The sequence below is a fragment of the Pelophylax lessonae genome, assembly GCF_965119305.1.
Source record: "Pelophylax lessonae genome assembly, chromosome: 5".
Lineage (NCBI taxonomy): Eukaryota > Metazoa > Chordata > Amphibia > Anura > Ranidae > Pelophylax > Pelophylax lessonae.
The window spans coordinates 522258212-522277201 of NC_138772.1; positions in this window are offsets into that span (position 1 = coordinate 522258212).

Consider the following 18990-nt stretch of genomic DNA (forward strand, 5'->3'; position numbering starts at 1 on the left):
GAGAAGTCATTTGCAAGCCCCGCTGAATTCGCGCTGCAGGGGGCGGTTTCAGAGTCGGTCGACTTTGAAGCCGCCCCAGTGTGAACCCAGCCTAAGGGCTCTTTCACACACAGAGTCCGTTTTTCTCAGCGGGGGGATCAATCCGCCGATCCCCCGCTGAGCAGGCAGATGACAGCTGTGTCTCCGTGCTGTGTGCGGAGACACAGCTGTCTGGTCCCCATTCATCTCTATGGGGGAATCGGATGGGAACGGACCGTCTGTCCTATCTCATCCGATCCGCCAGATGGATGTAAAATAGGGTTTCCATCCGTCTGGTTTTGACGGATCGGATCCGATGTCAGCCGACATGTCTCCGCTGACATCCGAAGCCCCATAGGGATGCATGGGGCGTCCGTTAAGATCCGCCAAAAAAACTGACAGGCTTGCACAGCTCAGTTTGCATTCCAGAACATTGCCAGTGTGAGGGAATGACTGCATTCCTACGCATGCGTGAGAGTGACATCATCTCGCTCCAACTAAACAAAATGGAAGGACCTGGTGGGAAGATGCCAGAGATGGGGGGGACTTCTTGGCTTTGACACTGGAGAGAAGATGCAAGAGATGGGGGGACTTCTTGGGCTTTGAACCATCATAAATAAGGTATTTGTGCTTTTCGGTCTGCTTTAACCCCTTCCCGCCCACCCCAGGCATCCCTTTAACTGTGACTGTGTCATGTGACCACTGTGATTAGCTGCCATAGTGGTCACATGATCGGGAACTGGTCCTGCCAGTTCCCGATCATTAGTACAGACTGAGAGCTTTCTGTGCTGCACACTCTCAGCACAGAAACCTCTGCCGCCTATAAATGCATATGTGTGGAGTGTGGGTTTCAAAGTACACCCTTCTGACCTCTGCACTCTGCACATTACATATACCGGACCCCTGCACTCTGTATATTACTTACTTCTGACCACTGCACTCTGTACATTACATACACCTGACCCCTTCACCCTGTACAATACATACTTGACCCCTGCACTCTGTACATTACATACACCTGCCTCCTGCAGTCTGTACATATCATACTTCTGACCCCTGCAATCTGTACTGCACTGTACATTACACACTTCTGACCCCAGCACTCTGTACATTACGCACTTCTGACCCCTTCACTCTGTATATTATGCATTTCTGACCCCTTCACTCTGTACATTACATACTTCTGAACCCTGCACTTTGTACATTTACACTTCTGACCCCTTCACTCTGTACATTACGTACTTCTGACCCCTTCACTCTGTACATTACATACTTCTGACCCCTTGACTTTGTACATTACAAAAACATGACCCCTGAACCCAGTGGTTATCAATTACCACCAAAAGAAAGCTCTATTTGTGGGAAAAAAAAATACATAAATTCCATTTATGTACAGCGTTGCATGACCGCGCAATTGACGTATCCCAAAAAATAGCCTGTTCATGAAGGGGGTAAATCTTCCGGGGGTCAAGTGGTTAGCCTACTGCCGTAGCGTAAAAAAAACAGCCGGGAGGTGGACATCTATCTCCAGAGTGCAGTTTATAAACGCCACCCCAGAAATAGCTTGCACAGTAACCCCTTCCTCTCCATTCTCCCACTGTATGTCACCTGTATATTAAACTCTTCACCTCCTCCTGCCTCTGCGTATGACCTGTGACCCCTGGTATTGCATAGTGTGCCGCTCAGGCTCGCCAATTTGGGTTGTGTGTGTGGATTCCTCTGCCTTCGCTGCAAGGAGTGCTGGCAAGTGCTAAGAGCCTGTCCTGGCCCTTAGCCATAGCTCAAGGGAGAAGAAAAAGTTAATGCCTAATGCAGCACATCCATGTAGTCCTACGATGGTGCTGAGAGTGACAACCTCAGCCTTGATGCCAACCTGGAGTCCAGGCGGAGGTTGTCACTCTCATCGCCATTGTAGGACTACATGGATGTGTGGCATTGGGGATTACCTCTTCCTTCTCCTATGTGTAGGAGCTGCCGCCTGTCAAACTTTCAAGCTGATTTAAATGTGCCATGGCGGCGAAGTGAAGTATTGCAGTCGTAGATTGTGTCCTACATCTTTCTGCCCGCAATGTTAGGATGTAGGTGGGTAGTTAAAGGGGGTGGAAAAACTGCAGATCAACCACGTCTTTTTACTGCCCCTTTGCCACCCTTGTGAACTGGCTCTTAATAAATCAGCTTCAGTATCTCTTAAATTAAGCTTCGGTCACACAGGTGTACTTAAACATACACCCATACGAGGGCCGTGTTTGCCTACCTGATATGCACAGGTGTTCCATGCATCCCCATGCAGGTAGTCCCATTGATGTCAATAGGGAAGCAGCACACAATACCATGAAATATCTTTTAGTGCTGAAAGGGAGGAAGCCCCGCCTTTTCTCCACTTGGAGAACAAGGCAGGAGAGAAAAAGGGGGATTTTAAAGCGGAGTTCCACCCTGGGAACATTTTTTTTTAATAAAAATACCCCCGGGACAGTCAGGGCTAGTGCATTCCACAATGGCTAGCCTCTGATCTGTCCCGGGTTGCACTTACCTTTTAGAAGAAATACTTATCTTGAAAATGTATTGTCCAGCGCTGCCATCTCAGGTGTGGGCAGCTTGAAGCCAGCGCGATCCTCTTCTGTGTCCTCTTCCGTCTTCTTCGGTCCCACGATGCACTGCACCGGCCCCGCCGTCACTTCCGGTGCGACAGCGTCATCCCTGCACAGCTTCTGGGCATGCCCAGAAGCTGTTTAGCAAGGTATGACGGCGCCTGCACCGGAACTGACGTCGGGGCCGGTGCAGGCGCACTAATTCCTGGGAGCGATGACGTTCAGCTCTCAGGAATCATTGCAAGCCAGGAAGTGACGAATCACCGTGGCCGCCGAGGGGAGGAAGAGGAAGTAAGGTAAGTATATTATCTTCTAAACCAGGTAAGTAAAAAAAATATTGTCATTATCCATTTGTTTTTCAGGTGACCCCGGGCATGAAGATGGAGGTAAGTATAATTTTAGGGTGGAACTCCGCTTTAAGTTGTGCCTTACATTAATAAAATTATATAATCCACAAATATAAAAACAGGAATAATTTATTGGTACATCAAATATTAAAACCATAAGAAAAGTGGCAATAATATAATTCTCTACACATATAATGTATCCGACTCAGCGGGATCAAATGAATACGATGTGGGTAATTCAGGATCAACGCATTTCGCCCTGTTCAAGGGCTTCTTCAGGATCCATATATGAAGAATTACTAGCAATACATAGACATCAAATGTAATTAACAAACAAATATAATATTAACATTAAAATATAAATTAATATACATAATAAATCAAATATATTCATATACGGATATCTAGCACAAAAAGAAAGAGAGGAGACATACAAAAAAAAAAAAAAAAAAATTGGAGGGGGAGGTTAGGAAGGAAGGGGGGAGAGGAAAAAGGAGGAAAAGGAGAGGACCACTCTGGGGATAGTGAAGAGAAACCCTGTTTGGACATCAAAGACTGGGGGAGCGAAGACATGGGAGGTGCAAAACAAATATAGCTCATAGCTAATCTTTTAGTGCTGCTCTAGGGGTTCTAGTAGCATACAAGTTCGGTGTCTCACAGTATTAAATGAGTGTAGGCTGCCAGACAGCATTGGAGAATATAGAGATAAGAAGACCCTGCACGCCACCAGTTTATCTGGGGGAGAGAAATGTAAATGGCCTCAGCCTGTGACTCCTCCTAAGAAACGAGCTGACGCGTTTCGCCCTGCTCACCAGGGAATAGCAGCAGAGGTCTAGTGGTGTGCGGCATCTTCTCGTCTCTAATTGGGAAGCAGTGATTGCACAGACATAGCCACTGCTCCCAGTCTGACATTCGTGCTGGTGCGCCTGCACAGCTGTCAATTTGGGGAGCAGCGGCTGTGTTTGTGCAGCTGCTGCGTTCCAAATTACATCAATGGGACTGACTGCATTGGGATGCATGAAAACCTGTACATCCCTATGCGGGTAAAAATGGCCTTTGACAGGGTAATGCATTAGTACACCCTGTGTGAATGAAGCCTAAAAGTCTTATCAAATTTGGTTACATGGTCTTTAGAAACCAACATGCCTTCGTTCTGCAGCTCTTTTGTTTATGCGTTTCCAGACAACACAGAAGGCTTTACATTTTATGGAAGCTGTCCTATTAGGGATGATGTCAGCCTGGAATAGGGAGCAGCCTTTCATTTTTTGTTTTTTTTATTATAAAAGGTGCGCTTGTCCTTATAACAGCAGAAAACAGCCGACGCAACTTAAACCTATTCTTAGGCGTTCGTCTTTATTGGCTCGTTAAATTTTCTTTTCTCTGTTCCCTCCAGACGGGGAGCGCAGTCATTGGCACCTCGTTGTTGCCCTACTTTCACTTAACAGGCGGAGAATTGCACAAGAGCGATGGAGAGAAGGCATTTCTCACGCCGGCAGAGCCGGATCCCAGCAATTAGGAACATGTTGCTGTGTGCAGGTTATGGATAGAAGTTGACGTTAATTATCACTTACAGATAATTGGCTTGAAGCGCTGTCATGTGGAGTCGTTCTGGCTAATTTAAACTTGTGTCAGATCCAAGTGTTTCTTGCGCTGAGCGGTGCATCATAACCAGAATAACTAGTATGACCCACGGCTCCCATATAGGTCTCTCTTAAAGTGGACCTAGCATCGGATATATCATGTCTACCTAGCATCAGGTATATATCTTGTGGACCTAGAATTGGATAGATCATGTGGACCTAGCATTGGATAGATCATGTGGACCTAGCATCGGACATATCTTGTGGGCCTAGCATCTGATCTATTGTGTGGACCTAGCATTGGATATATCAAGTTGACCTAGCATTGGACATATCTTGTGGACCTAGTATCGGATACATCGTGTGGACCTAGTATCGGATACATCGTGTGGACCTAGTATCGGATACATCGTGTGGACCTAGTATCGGATACATCGTGTGGACCTAGTATCGGATACATCGTGTGGACCTAGTATCGGATACATCGTGTGGACCTAGTATCGGATACATCGTGTGGACCTAGTATCGGATACATCGTGTGGACCTAGCATCGGATACATCGTGTGGACCTAGCATCTGTGTATCAAGTGGACCTAGCATTGGATATATCTTGTGGACCTAGAATCGAATATACAGTATCATGTGGACCTAGCATCGAATATATCTTGTGGAACTGGCATTGGATACATCAAGTGGACCTGGCATCGGACGATAAATCATGTGGACCTGGCATCGGACATATCTTGTGGACCTGGCATCGGACATATCTTGTGGACCTAGCATCGGAGTTTTTCTGGCTAATTTAAACTTGTGTCCGATCCAAGTGTTCAAGACCTGTCAATACGCTTTATAACCAGAATAACTAGTACAGCCCATGGCTCCCATAGAGGCCTTGGAGTAAAGCTCTATCTTAAAGTGGACCTAGATTCGGATATACAGTATCTTGTGGACCTAGCATCAGACAGACATATCTTGTGGAATTAGCATCGGATACATCATGTGGACATCATGTGGACCTAGCATCGGACATATTATGTGGACCTAGCATCGGACATATTATGTGGACCTAGCATCGGATCTATTGTGTGGACCTAGCATCGGATCTATCTTGTGGGCCTAGCATTGAATACATCATGTGGACCTAGCATCAGATCTATCTTGTGGACCTAGCATCAGATCTATCTTGTGGACCTAGCATCAGATCTATCTTGTGGACCTAGCATCAGATCTATCTTGTGGACCTAGCATCAGATCTATCGTGTGGACCTAGCATCGGATATATCATGTGGACCTAGCATTGGATATATCATGTGGACCTAGCATCGAACATATCAAGGGGACCTAGCACTGGACATATCATGTGGACCTAGCATGGGATACATCATGTGGACCTAGCATGGGATACATCATGTGGACCTAGCATCTGTATATCAAGTGGACCTAGCATCGGATATATCTTGTGGACCTAGCATCAAATATATCTTGTCATGTGTAGTACATGTGCTATTGTTTTCATCCCGATGCAAATCTTCTGTGCGATGGTGGCACCTTTGCGGTTGTACAAAGTGGAAAACTTATACAAGAGGTGGACATACCAAAATGTGCAGACTTTGCAGCTCCCCATGGGCCCCCTGGTACATAACCACTGCCTTCCAGGGGCCCTTAAAGCTACATTCACACCAGTGATAAAGGTCAGTGCGAATTGTAGCTGCAGTTCCTGCTGCGGCTCCCAGCAGTTAGGTGTGACCTCTGGCCCCGTTCACTATAATGACATGTCTCCAGTGGCCGCAACTATTCACCGTGAATAGGTACAGCCACCGATGACATAACATCCTACTGAATGATGCCAGCAACCACACCTAGCCACTGAGAGCCGCAGCAGGAACTGCTGCTACAATTGGCACAGATGTAAAGCAGGGCTCTTTCTGGACCTAAGCCCCACAGCACATCTGCACACCCACAAAGGGCAGAAAAAATTAATCTCCTAGACAATTAACGCAGAAGTTCTACTTTGCTGTACAAATAAAGTACGGAAACAAACAAAAAAATTGTAATAGGAGGGAAGAAGCAGAGAGGCAAAACATCACCTCTAGGGTACATGCATCTTAATCTCCCTATCCTCTGAAGCCCAATCTGCGCTTGGATCATGCTTCAGAGGCTACTGACAGGCAGTGTGGAAGTGATGCGACGCCTCCTCCATGCCTGTCTTAACCCCATTTTTGCTGACAAACGTGCCACAACCACATGCATTGCATGAAGTTACGGGACGTTTGCGGCGCTTCCCCATTAGCTTGACTGTGTAGCATTCGGCAGGCTTTCCCCCGTGTTAATTACTACATGTCAGATAAACTTTGCCGCAGGTGCGAAGCATAGTATTGTGGCCGCCGCATGTAAACATCCCAGTCCGCTGCCTGATCCAGCTTAAGTGCCAGCAGTTGGCAAGTGGCAAAAACGTGTCTCTATTTCGAATTTTTGCCGCCTCCCGAACCACAAGTCTAAACAAAACCTTAGGATGGAGGTCCGCTTTAAGTCACCTGTAATACCTGAGAAACGACGTGGCTTCTGTATCACGTGACCGCATTGATTGGCTCTCACATAGGTCACATGATCAGAAGCCTTTTCCGCTGGCTCCCAATCAGAAGCCTTGACAGAGAGCTGATAGTGAAAGATCAGTCAGTAAACACGCTGTCATCACGTGCCACCATGAACGTATTTGTGCAGCAGCTGGGCATTAAAGTCCACCTTTCTTGCAGCCACACATATGCATTTCGCAGTTAGCAAGGGATTAAAGAGGAACGTCACCCCCCCCCCCCCCCCCCCTTTACAATTTTTAGGTTTCTATTCTTACCTTAAACGTTGGGTTACCAAAAAAAAAAAAAAAGACAGACTTACCCATCCAGCAAATGTTGCATTGTCTGGGGTAGGGGTGACGTTGTCTCAGCACTCTGGGTCCTGCACCACCATCTTACGTGACTTCATCAGGAGGCCAGATGTCCCTTCTGGTTCCTTTGAGCTGGCCCCCTCCTGACGCATGGTGGCGCATGTACAGTGCCGCAGTGAGTTCCTGCCACACGTGCAGTGCAGCGCAGATCGATGCAAAGCCTTCTGCGATGTGGAAGTGGGGTGTTCACGCCTAGGCAGGAAAGAAGGAAGTGCAAGGCTCAGGACCCACAGAGAAGGCATTTAACCACCCCAAAAAATGTTTAATATCCAATTGTGTAATGCTGAAGGGGGAGGGGTGAATAATGGCAAATTATAGGATAGGGTGAAGGTCAGCTTAAAAGAGACCCAGGCTGTCGCCATCTTAGAGCCCATTCACACTAGCGCGACTTGTGAGGAAACTTGTGTCGCCCCAGGTCGCTTGACATAACAAAAGCAATGTTAATCAATCAGTGCCGTCTTAATTGGCACTACTGAAGTCGCTCCGACTTCAGAAAAGGGTCCTGTACTACTTTGAGGCGACCTGTGATCCGACTGTCCCAATAGACTTCAATGGGAGTCGCCTCCTTATCTTAATTGAAGCGACTTGTTATCAGACTTTCCAGGAAGAAGAAAGAGATTAGCCAGGCATTCCCCCCATTGCAGCCATGCCTATATGGTATGTATATATATATGTAATGGTATATATATTCCATTATCTCTGCTTGGTCTGTGTGAGTGGCACTGATGGACACAGATAAGTGGCACTGGTGGACACTGTTTCATGGCACTGATATGTGGCACTGGTGGACACTGATTCGTGGCACTGGTGGACACTGATACGTGGCACTGATACGTGGCACTGGTGGACACTGATACGTGGCACTGATATGTGGCACTGGTGGACACTGATACATGGCACTGGTGGGCAGTGGCACTGGTGGACACATACGTGGCACTGGTGGGCACTGATACGTGGTACTGGTGGACACTGATACATGGCACTGATACGTGGCACTGGTGGACACAGATTCGTGGCACTGGTGGGCAGTGGCACTGGTGGACACATACGTGGCACTGGTGGGCAGTGGCACTGGTGGACACTGATACGTGGCACTGGTGGACACAGATTCGTGGCACTGGTGGGCAGTGGCACTGGTGGACACTGATACGTGGCACTGATACGTGGCACTGGTGGACACTGATTCGTGGCACTGATACTTGGCACTGGTGGACACAGATTCGTGGCACTGGTGGGCAGTGGCACTGGTGGACACATACGTGGCACTGGTGGGCAGTGGCACTGGTGGACACTGATATGTGGCACTGGTGGGCAATGAGGAAATGAGTAAAAAAAAAAAACAGAAAAGGGAATTAGGTCACAACACATCATATTCTGATTGGCCAAACACAAAGTCGTCTGTCATATAAGTCGCGCAAAATAATTCACAAGTCGTGCTGAAGTCGCGGTAAAAAGTCGCTCCGACATGGGCCGACTTTATGGTCGCGGCAGTGTGAACCGGCTCTTAAAAAGCAGGAACTAAAAGCACTTGAAATTCTTATTTGCAACGTTTTTCTTTTGCATAAGGGCCCACCATAATAAAAGTACCCATCTTTGCCCTGCAGTGCAGTGTGTATGGAAACATGCAATGTCCATTTTTTCTGCAATTAATTGCTTTGGGGACCCATAGAGGTCAATGGCTAAACATCAAAACGCATGTAATCTGCGTTTTCATATGTTGGAAGCAAGTATTGACAGGTCTTGAATACTGAACAATCATGTGTATCAGAGAACTGATTGATATACAGATCTAAACTGTAGTTTTTAATTGAACATTTCAATTTTTAAATGATAGTTTGCATTTTTGATTGTTATTTTTTCAATATCAAGCACGTGTTGCATTTTTCCTTATATTAAAATGAGGGCCATTTTCATCCCGCTATGAGATTTTATCCAGCCCATAGCAACTGGTACTGAAATAACCCCGGCAGGTTGGCAATGGAATGGATACGCTGGTTGGTGTATCATAATCAAGGGCAGCCATAAGAAATTTTAAGGCCCCTTAGACAGCTTTAGGCCTGGGCCCCTCTGGACCTGACCACCAACATTCTGCGGGTCCGCCCTCTGGCCGCCCCACCGAATTCGCCCACTGACCATCCCACCGTGTCCTTCAGTGCGCCCACTTTTATTTTAGCACTCTTACAACCTAATATATGAAAATGAATCCAATCCAGCAAAGAGACATCCCCATATATTCAGCAAAGAGACATCCCAATCTAGCACAGAGACGGCCTCATGTATTTAGCAAAGAGACGTCCCAATCCAGCACAGAGACAGCCTCATATTCAGCAAAGAGCCATCCCAATCTAACAAAGAGAAGGCCTCATATATTCAGCATAGAGACAGTGCAATCCAGCAAAGAGATGGCCTCATTTATTTAGCAAAGAGACAACGCAATTCAGCAAAGAGACATCTCTTCGGCTGCATTGGCTTACTCTGTTTTAGCAATTGCTAGTTACTACAACGGCAACAGCTCAGTCTTGTTGGTTGAGACCTGTGCGGCCAGGCCCCTCAAGACGGCCGGGCCCCCTGCATGTGTATGGGCTGTCCCCCCTTGATGGCAGCCCTAATCATAATACAGAGATCCACTACCAGCCAGACCGGATCTTCTCCCAGTCCTGAGTGCAGATTTTCACCAATACATCTGCCATGGTTGGTTGCTAGAACCTAGTAGCTATTGAGATCTTTCCCCACTCCCAGCATTCATAGGAAGACAAGACTTTCTCTGTCCATCTTCCCAGCCACTGCCCTACTGATCTGCACCCTGACATTTAAGAGGTGGGGGGCTTTGCTGGGCACACATAGATGTAAGGGAGGGAATCCTGCTGGGCACACCTAGATGTAAAGAGGGACCCTGAAAAGCACTCCTGGATGTAAGGGGGAACTCTGATGGGCACTCTTGGATGTAAAAGGGGAACTCTGATGGGCACTCTTGGATGTAAAAGGGAACTCTGATGGGCACTCTTGGATGTAAAAGGGAACTCTGATGGGCACTCTTGGATATAAGGGGGAACTCTGATGGGTACTCTTGGATATAAGGGGGAACTCTGATGGGCACTCTTGGATGTAAAAGGGGAACTCTGATGGGCACTCTTGGATGTAAGGGGGAACTCTGATGGGCACTCTTGGATGTAAAAGGGGAACTCTGATGGGCACTCTTGGATGTAAGGGGGAACTCTGGTGGGCACTCTTGGATGTAAAAGGGGAACTCTGATGGGCACTCTTGGATGTAAGGGGGAACTCTGGTGGGCACTCTTGGATGTAAAAGGGGAACTCTGATGGGCACTCTTGGATATAAGGGGGAACTCTGATGGGCACTCTTGGATATAAGGGGGAACTCTGGTGGGTAGACATGTGCGATTTGTTTCGTAATGAATTAATTTAGTATAAAATTTTAGGTATTCGGACCAAAAACAAAACTAAAATTTCAAAATAATCAAAATGTGTTTACCAAAGTACGAATAAATCCGAAGCACCGAAATACATTACATTACATTTCATCATTTTGTATTTTGGCTATTTAGAATGATTGGGAATTTGGTATTTTAGCTTCGTTTTCTGACATGTTAGGCACCGCCATTTTGAGAGAGACGTGTTTTTAGTTTTCTTGCTGTTTAAAAAAAAAAACAAACACACACACACTCTGATCCTGCTGAATGCCAGGAAAGTACAAATCAACGAAAAAGGCAATCTCAGGAAAATATTCGGAGTCAACGAAAAATGAGCCTTACAGAATTACGAATCATTTCAATTCAACGATAAATAACCCTTACAAAAGTAAAAATTATTCTGAATAGAAAATCTTACAAAATTATGAATCATTACAAATCAATGGAAATGAAACGAAACAAAACAAATTTTCTTGCTGTGCACATGTCTATTGATACGCACTCCTAGATGTAAAGAGGGACCATGAAAAGCACTGCTGGATGTAAAGGCGAACTGTGATGGGTACTCCTAGATCTACAGGGGGAACTTAAGGATGTAAAGGGGTGACTCTGCTGGGCACACTAAATTTGAGGGGGGGCTCTGCTGGGCACTCCTGAATGTGGTGGGGGGATACTCTGATGGGTAATGTAATCCTGGATGTAAGGGGGAGAATTCTGCTGGACACTCCTAGGTGTAAAGAAGGACTCTGATGAGCACTCCTGGATGTAGGGGGGACTCTAATGGCCACTCCTAGATGTAGAGGGGGGCTCTGATGGGAACGCCTTGATGTAAGGGGGGACTCTGCTGGTCACACATGGATGGGGAGGGGGGGTGGAGTCTCTACTGGACACTCCTAGATGTGGGGGAGGGGGGCTCTGATGGACACTTCTGGATATAAAGGGGGACTCTAATGGGAACTCCTGGATGTAAGGGGGAGAATTCTGCTGGACACTACTAAGTGTAAAGGGGGATTCTTAAAGGAGAAGTCCTGGATGTAAGGGGGAGCTCTGCTGGACACTTTAGATGTTTAGGGGGACTCTGATGGACACTCCTGAATGAAAGTGGGGACTCTGCTGGGCACACACAGATGTGGGGAGGTACCTCTGCTGGACACTCCTAGATGTAGAGAGGGACTTTGATGGGAACTCCTAGATGTAGAGAGGGACTTTGATGGGAACTCCTAGATGTAAGGGGGGACGACTGATGGACACTCCTGAATGAAAGTGGGGACTCTGCTGGGCAAACACGGATGTGGGGAAGGACTTCTAATGGACACTCCTAGATGTAGAGAGGGACTCTGATGGGCAGTCCTAGATGTAAGGGGGGACGACTCTGATGTTCACTCCTGGATGTAAGTGGGAGAACTCTGCTGGACACTCCTAGATGGAAAGGGTAACTCTTATGGGAACTCCTGGAGGTTAGGGGGACTCTGCTGTACACTCCTAGATGTGGGGGGGGGGGGGGGGGGGGGAGTACTTTCATGGGTACCCCTGGATGTAAGAGGGAGAGCTCTGCTGGACACTCCTAGATGTAAAGGGGGACTCTGATGGGAATTCCAGGATGCAGGGGGGGGGGGGACCCTGCTGTGCACACATGGATTGGGGGAGGGGGAACTCTTCTGGACACTCCTAGATGTAGAGGGGGGATTCTGATGGCCACTCCTGGATGTAAGGGGGGACTCTGATGGACATCATTTTGGTAAATCTAGGAGAAATTATGCAGTCAGACTGTGAGAAGTTTGGCTTCTAAAGCCCCGTACACACGTACCGATCGTCAGCCGACCGATCAGCCGTCTTTTGTCCCCGGGCTGTCGTGTCTGCTGAAAAGTGCAAAAGACTGCACACGAATTTTGTCCGCCGACTGCAGAAGTGATGTCATGTGATGGTTAACTTTCCCTGTGTTTTTTCTTTTCTGAGCATGCCCAGTCTTGCAAATCTGCTGTCTGTCGGCCGAATTCTGTACTGACTGGCGAACAATCGGCCGTTCTGGTGTCGGCATACAAATATTTTAATGCTTGCACGACAGATTCCGTTCGTCCGAAAGTGCGCTGTCGGCTGTCGGAAGCATCATACTAACAAGCCGAAAATCCGCCGATCGGTCGTCGGCCGAATCTTTTCGGCCGACAATCTGCACGTGTGTACGGGCCTTAAAGGATGGAAAGTTCTCAGACAGACAGAGCTGCACATATAGTGCTCGGTTAGTGCAAAAGCAAGAGGCTAACCAATAGTGGTGGGCTAAATTGGGAGAAGTTTCTGATAATCTGCTGAAAATTGAGAGATTTCAGTAAAATTCCTCAGAGGATAAAATTTTGACTGATGCTGCATTGTTCTCGCATGCTGCGGAAATGACGCCGGACTGGGGGCACCCACAGGCAGCTCCTGCTTGGCCCCGGGCTCCTCCGCTTACCCTACTTGACCTGTACCTGGTGCAGGAGTACTGGCTGTTCCCTCCTATTGTGGGCCCTGATTCGGTAAGTTACCAGCCCACTTTTTGCAGAATCGACAGCTATTATTCTGTACTTGCAGAAAACGTTCTTAGTCTGAAAAAAAAAAGGAAACTAATGCAGGTGCCACATCTAAGATCTGGTATAACCTGTAGCATTTGACACCTTTGTACTTGGGTTTAGACATACTTACATGGTCGCTTTTTAAATAATATTCTGAACATTATTGATACCAAGATACCAATGATGTTCCTACTTTAGTCATTTTCCATCATATGATTGGTGAGAGACATCACTTTTCTCCAATCAAAGCAGCCTCACACGCCACTTTCCGCCCATCGCTTCCAAACATTAGTCACAATCCGTGTTCTCCCATCCTATAATTTCATGTAACATGTTGTGACATTACACTGAGCTGTGCTCGCTGCCTATTGTACAGCAATCAGCGGCAGTACATCACCCTGACATATAATTATAGAGTTGGCTGTGGGAAGAGATTCTCATTTCCTCGCCTCTCCGAGTCACTTCGGGCTGCAGCTTCGCAGACGGCTGGACTCGGCACCGGAGAGGCCTCCATAATAATTACATTGTGACTGGGCACCGAGCGCCGGCTTTCATTTTACAAGGTCAACCCAGTGCAGATGCAAATGATAGAAAGGCTTCGCGGTTTATGTTGCATAAAAAAAAGGTCACAAAGTTTATCTTAAAGGAGGACTCCACCCAGAAAAAGAAAATAGTGGCATAGCACAGACTACCTGCCAATGGTGGAGCCATTGCTTTACTTGAACTTGTGTGTTTTAATATTAAAATTATTATCCAAATACGTATGTCTTGAGACAACAGTCCAAATTGCAAACCACCGTAAATCACCACACTAGTGGCGCTAGACCATATACATCCTTCAGGATGCTGATAAATGGCATTAAAGTCCGTAGATAGATCACAGTTCCAAAAGGATGATGATATATACTGTGTTAAATGAGGTAGATATTCTACACCAGTGCTCCTTCCACCATACCACGTGAGAATCACTCCCCTGTGCAGCTATACTCACCAGAAGGTGAATATAAATGAGCCTTAGATAAATGATCCTGGCCATGGGATCCAAGGATGATCTTCTCCACTTCCAATCATTATATGATCATGCTCATGTTAGGGTATAAATGATATCACATAGCGTAATTCAGTTTTCAATATTTATTAAACACACAGCAGCAGAGGCGTAACTAGAGCCTTCAGGGCCCCGATGCAAGAAACCATGAAGGGCCCCCCCAGATCCCTGGCCGGGGCCCTTCCCTTCAAGCCCAGGGCTCTTCCCACTAATCCTGGGGCTCTTTACTCTCGTTGCATGGCCTTTTATTACGGTCCCGCAGCAGGATCCTTTCACAAGTTCTGCAGTGGGCTCCCTTCCTGCAATCTTGGGGCCTCCCCACAGTGGTGCAATGCCAGGGCCCGGTCGCAAGTGTGACTTTTGCAATCCTGGAAGTTCACCCACTGGTTTGCTACTGGGCCCCCTGGAGCATGGGGCCCGGTAGCAATCGCAACCCCTGCAACCCCTGTAGTTACGCCCCTGCACAGCATAATTGAAAACCACTCACATTTAAAAGCAGAAAAATGGGCACTTTTCACATAAAATCCGCTTGACAGTTTAGCATCTATCCCCTGCAGACGCAGGAGATTCCCGGGTGATAACGTTCTGTTTCGGCGTTCAAAATTGGAGGTCACGCCCTGGACGCGTTTCGTCATTACGTCTTCATCTGCAGGCATGGCCGCGTAACCCGACCTCTCCATTTTATACAACCATGGAAAGCAGCGCACACCACTTCCGCCCTTATTTCACCAATCGGAAGCGGTGTGCGCTGCTTCCCATGGTTGTATAAAATGGAGAGGTCGGGTTACGTGGCCACGCCTGCCGATGAATACGTAATGACGAAACGCGTCCGGGGCGTGACCATGTGACCTCTGATTTTGAACGCTGGAACAGAACGGTATCACCCGGGAATCTCCTGCGTCTGTGGGGGATAGATGCCGAACTGTCAAGTGGATTTTAAGTGAAAAGTGCCTGTTTTTCTGCTTTGAAATGCGAGTGGTTTTCAATTATACTGTGTGTTTAATAAATATTGAAAACTGAATTACGCTGTGATATCATTTATACCCTAATATGAGCATGATTATATAGTAATTGGAAGTGGGGAAGATTATCCTTGGATCCCACAGCCAGGATCATTTGTCTAAGGCTCATATATATTCACCTTCTGGTGAGAATAGATACATAGTGGAGTGATTCTCACGTGGTATGGTGGAAGGAGCACTGGTGTATAATATCTACCTCATTTAACACAGTATATATCACAACCCTTATGGAACTGTGATCTATCTACGGACTTTAATGTCATTTATCAGCATCCTGAAGGATGTATATGGTCTAGCACCACTAGAGCAATGATTTACGGGGGTTCGCAATTTGGACTGCTGTCTCATGACATATACGTATTTGGATGTTTTTATGGGTTTATTGGCTGATGGATATTTAAGAGGTCTTCAGAGGCGCTGGGTGTGATTGTCATTGTATAGATTGTTTATTCATTTTATATTGTCATTTATTGAGAGTATTAAAATTACTATCATTTAGTCTGCCTAAAGGGTATGGTTTGGTTGCTATCACTTTTCTCTTTTTATGTTGTGAGAGAAGTATTAAATGCTGCATTTTTAAGGGGGCTTTAGTAGTGGTGGCCTCTAGCAGTCTTATACATCCTTTCCCCAGGCTATGACATATCCTAAAACACATACTCAGTCCCTGACCATTTCCTGTAGCATGTCTGCAGCCTTTGACTATTATTTGTAACAGGTCCATACTCTCTGGCCATCTCCTGTAGCGTGCCTCTAGTCTCTAACCATCTCCAGTTTCATGTCTCCAGTCCTTGACCATCTCTTGAAACGTGTTCAAAGTCTCTGACCATCTTCTGTAGCGTGTCTCCAATCTTTGTCCATCTCTTGTGGCATGTCTGCAGTCTTTAACCATCTCCTGTTACTTGTCTACAGTTTCTCAGCATCACCTGTAGCATATTGCAGTCTTTGGCCATCTCTTGTAGCATGTCTGCAGTCTTTTACCATCTCTTAAACCATGTTCAAAGTCTCTGACCATCTCCTGTAGCCCAGAGGTGTAACTAGAACCTTCAGAGCCCCGGTGCAAGAAACCATGAAGGGCCCCCGACCTCTGGCCGGGGCCCTTCCCTTCAAGCCTGGGGAGCAGACGGGGGCCCAGAGACAGCAGAAAACAAGTGAACTGGATAGGAGGAGTGGTGGGAGCAGCATACAGAGGAATCAATCTCCTCCATTTTCCTCCTGCTGCTACAGGAGGAAAAAGAAGCACAGTGATTTCTCTACATGCGGCCCCCGCCACCCCTCCTATTCAGGTGTACAGGGGATCCGCACAGGCCCCCTGGAGCATAGGGCCCGGTTGCCGTTGCAACCCCTGCAACCCCTGTAGTTACGCTCCTGCTGTAGCCTGTCTCCAGTCTTTGACCATCTCTTGTGGCATGTCTTCAGTCTCTGACCATCTCCTTTACCATGTCTGCAGTCTTTGGCCATCTTCTGTAGTATGTCTCCAGTCCTTGACCATCTCTTGAAACATGTTCATAGTCTCTGACCATCTTCTATAGCGTGTCTCCAGTCTTTGACAATCTCTTGTAGAATGTTTGCAGTCTTTGACCATCTCTTGAAACATGTTCCTAGTCTCTGACCATCTCCTGTAGCATGTCTCTAGTCTTTGACCATCTCTTGTGGCATGTCTGCATTCTTTGACCATCTCCTTTATCATGTCTGCAGTCTTTGGCCATCTTCTGTAGCATTTATCCAGTCTTTGACCATCTCGTCTTGTAGCATGTCTGCAGGTAAAACCAAACTGTGCAGTGTTGACTAAAGTTGAATATTGTCATTGCTGTAGGTGTAGCCCATTTACAAGCTCATTCAAACACCTTTGAATGTGCTCCCTCTCCCCTGTTGCAGTAGTCCTGGGCTCAGCGTTGCTGTGATGGAAGAGATAGTGAGCCACACATTTGAGAGGTCACTCCTGTGATGGTGGGGGTGAGCACTAACAGCTGGGAGTGTCTTAGCAACGTCCAAGCAACAAGGCAGGACGGGATAATATAATCGTAACGTAAATGGCCTACACCATGGGTGTCCAACCTTTTGGCTTCTCTGGGCCACATTGAGTGTAGAGAAATTTTCTGGGGCCGCATATAAAATATAGTTAAGGTATATAAGTAATAAAACGCTGCCGTGCCCTTCCCGCACTGCTGCCCCCCCCCAGCACTAATTTAACACAACTAGAGGATGATCCCTTCCAAGGCTGCCTACAGTCAGTTGGATGCCACTGTGGCCGTTTACCCGACCCGACTTCCTTCTTCCCCATCAAAAAAAAATAAATTGTCAGGGGGCAGTGGGCCGCATTGCCTGGGGCTCTGGGCCGCATGTGGCCCCCGGGCCGCAGGTTGGACATGCCTGGCCTACACCTTTAGCAAGGGCATTATTCTGGTCCATGGCTTTATCTATAGGTGCCCCTTACCTGCATAGGTAGTTTTTTTTTTTTTAATAAAAGGTGAACAAACCCTTTAAGGGACATAGCTAAGATTATTTGCTAATCTCTGTTGCATGTTTATGTAAAGTGAATAATTTCCCTAAATGTGATTGCAAATCTTTACATATACTCAGTGAAGTTACTGGTCTTAAAGTGGAGTTCCGGCCACAAAAAAAATATTTTCAATGAAAATACCCCCGGGACAGTCAGGGCTAGTACATTCTACAATGGCTAGCCTCTGATCTGTCCCGAGTTGCACTTACCTGCAAGAAGAAATACTCAGTTTTAAAATTTCTTCTCCAGTGTTGCCATCTCTGTTGTGGGCAGCTGAAGCCAGCGCGTCCTCTTCTGCATGCCCAGAAGCTATTTAGCAGGGAATGCGGCGTCGCAGCGGAAGTGACGAGCGGGGCCGGTGCCGTCGCATTGATTCCTGGGAGCGATGACGTTCAGCTCCCAGGAATCATTGCAAACTGGAAGTGACGGCGCGGGCCGCGGCCGCCGAGGGAGGATGTGGAAGAAAGGGGAGTCTATCTTTCTACAATAACAAGGTAAGTAAAAAAAAAAAATAAAAAAATCCTAACTATCCATTTCCTTTTCAGGTGAAGAAAAGCAAGCGGATTGCCACAAAATCGATTATGTCGATTTTGTGGCCGGAACTCCGCTTTAAGTGATATACAGAGATAAAACAAATCCTCCTACATAAGTTGAACATGTTTATCTGCAGTTCTCACTACATCAGTTCAAAGTGCAGAATGTATAAAGCTTGTCTGAACTTTTAAAAAGCAGGGGGTGGGGAGCTGATCTTGCACCCTGTAGAGCTTAGCGAGAGCTGATTGGAGGAAAGGGACACACCCCCTTCACATGGCACAAAGGAACAGAGCTGAGGCTGGCAATCACAGGCTGTGTGTTGGAGCTCTCTCCTCTGTCACCTTTTATCTCTTAGTGTCAGAAAAACTTGTCAGCAGTGCAGATAGCAGAGGACAGAAGCAGCAGACAGAAATGACACATAGTGCTGATATGCTTTGT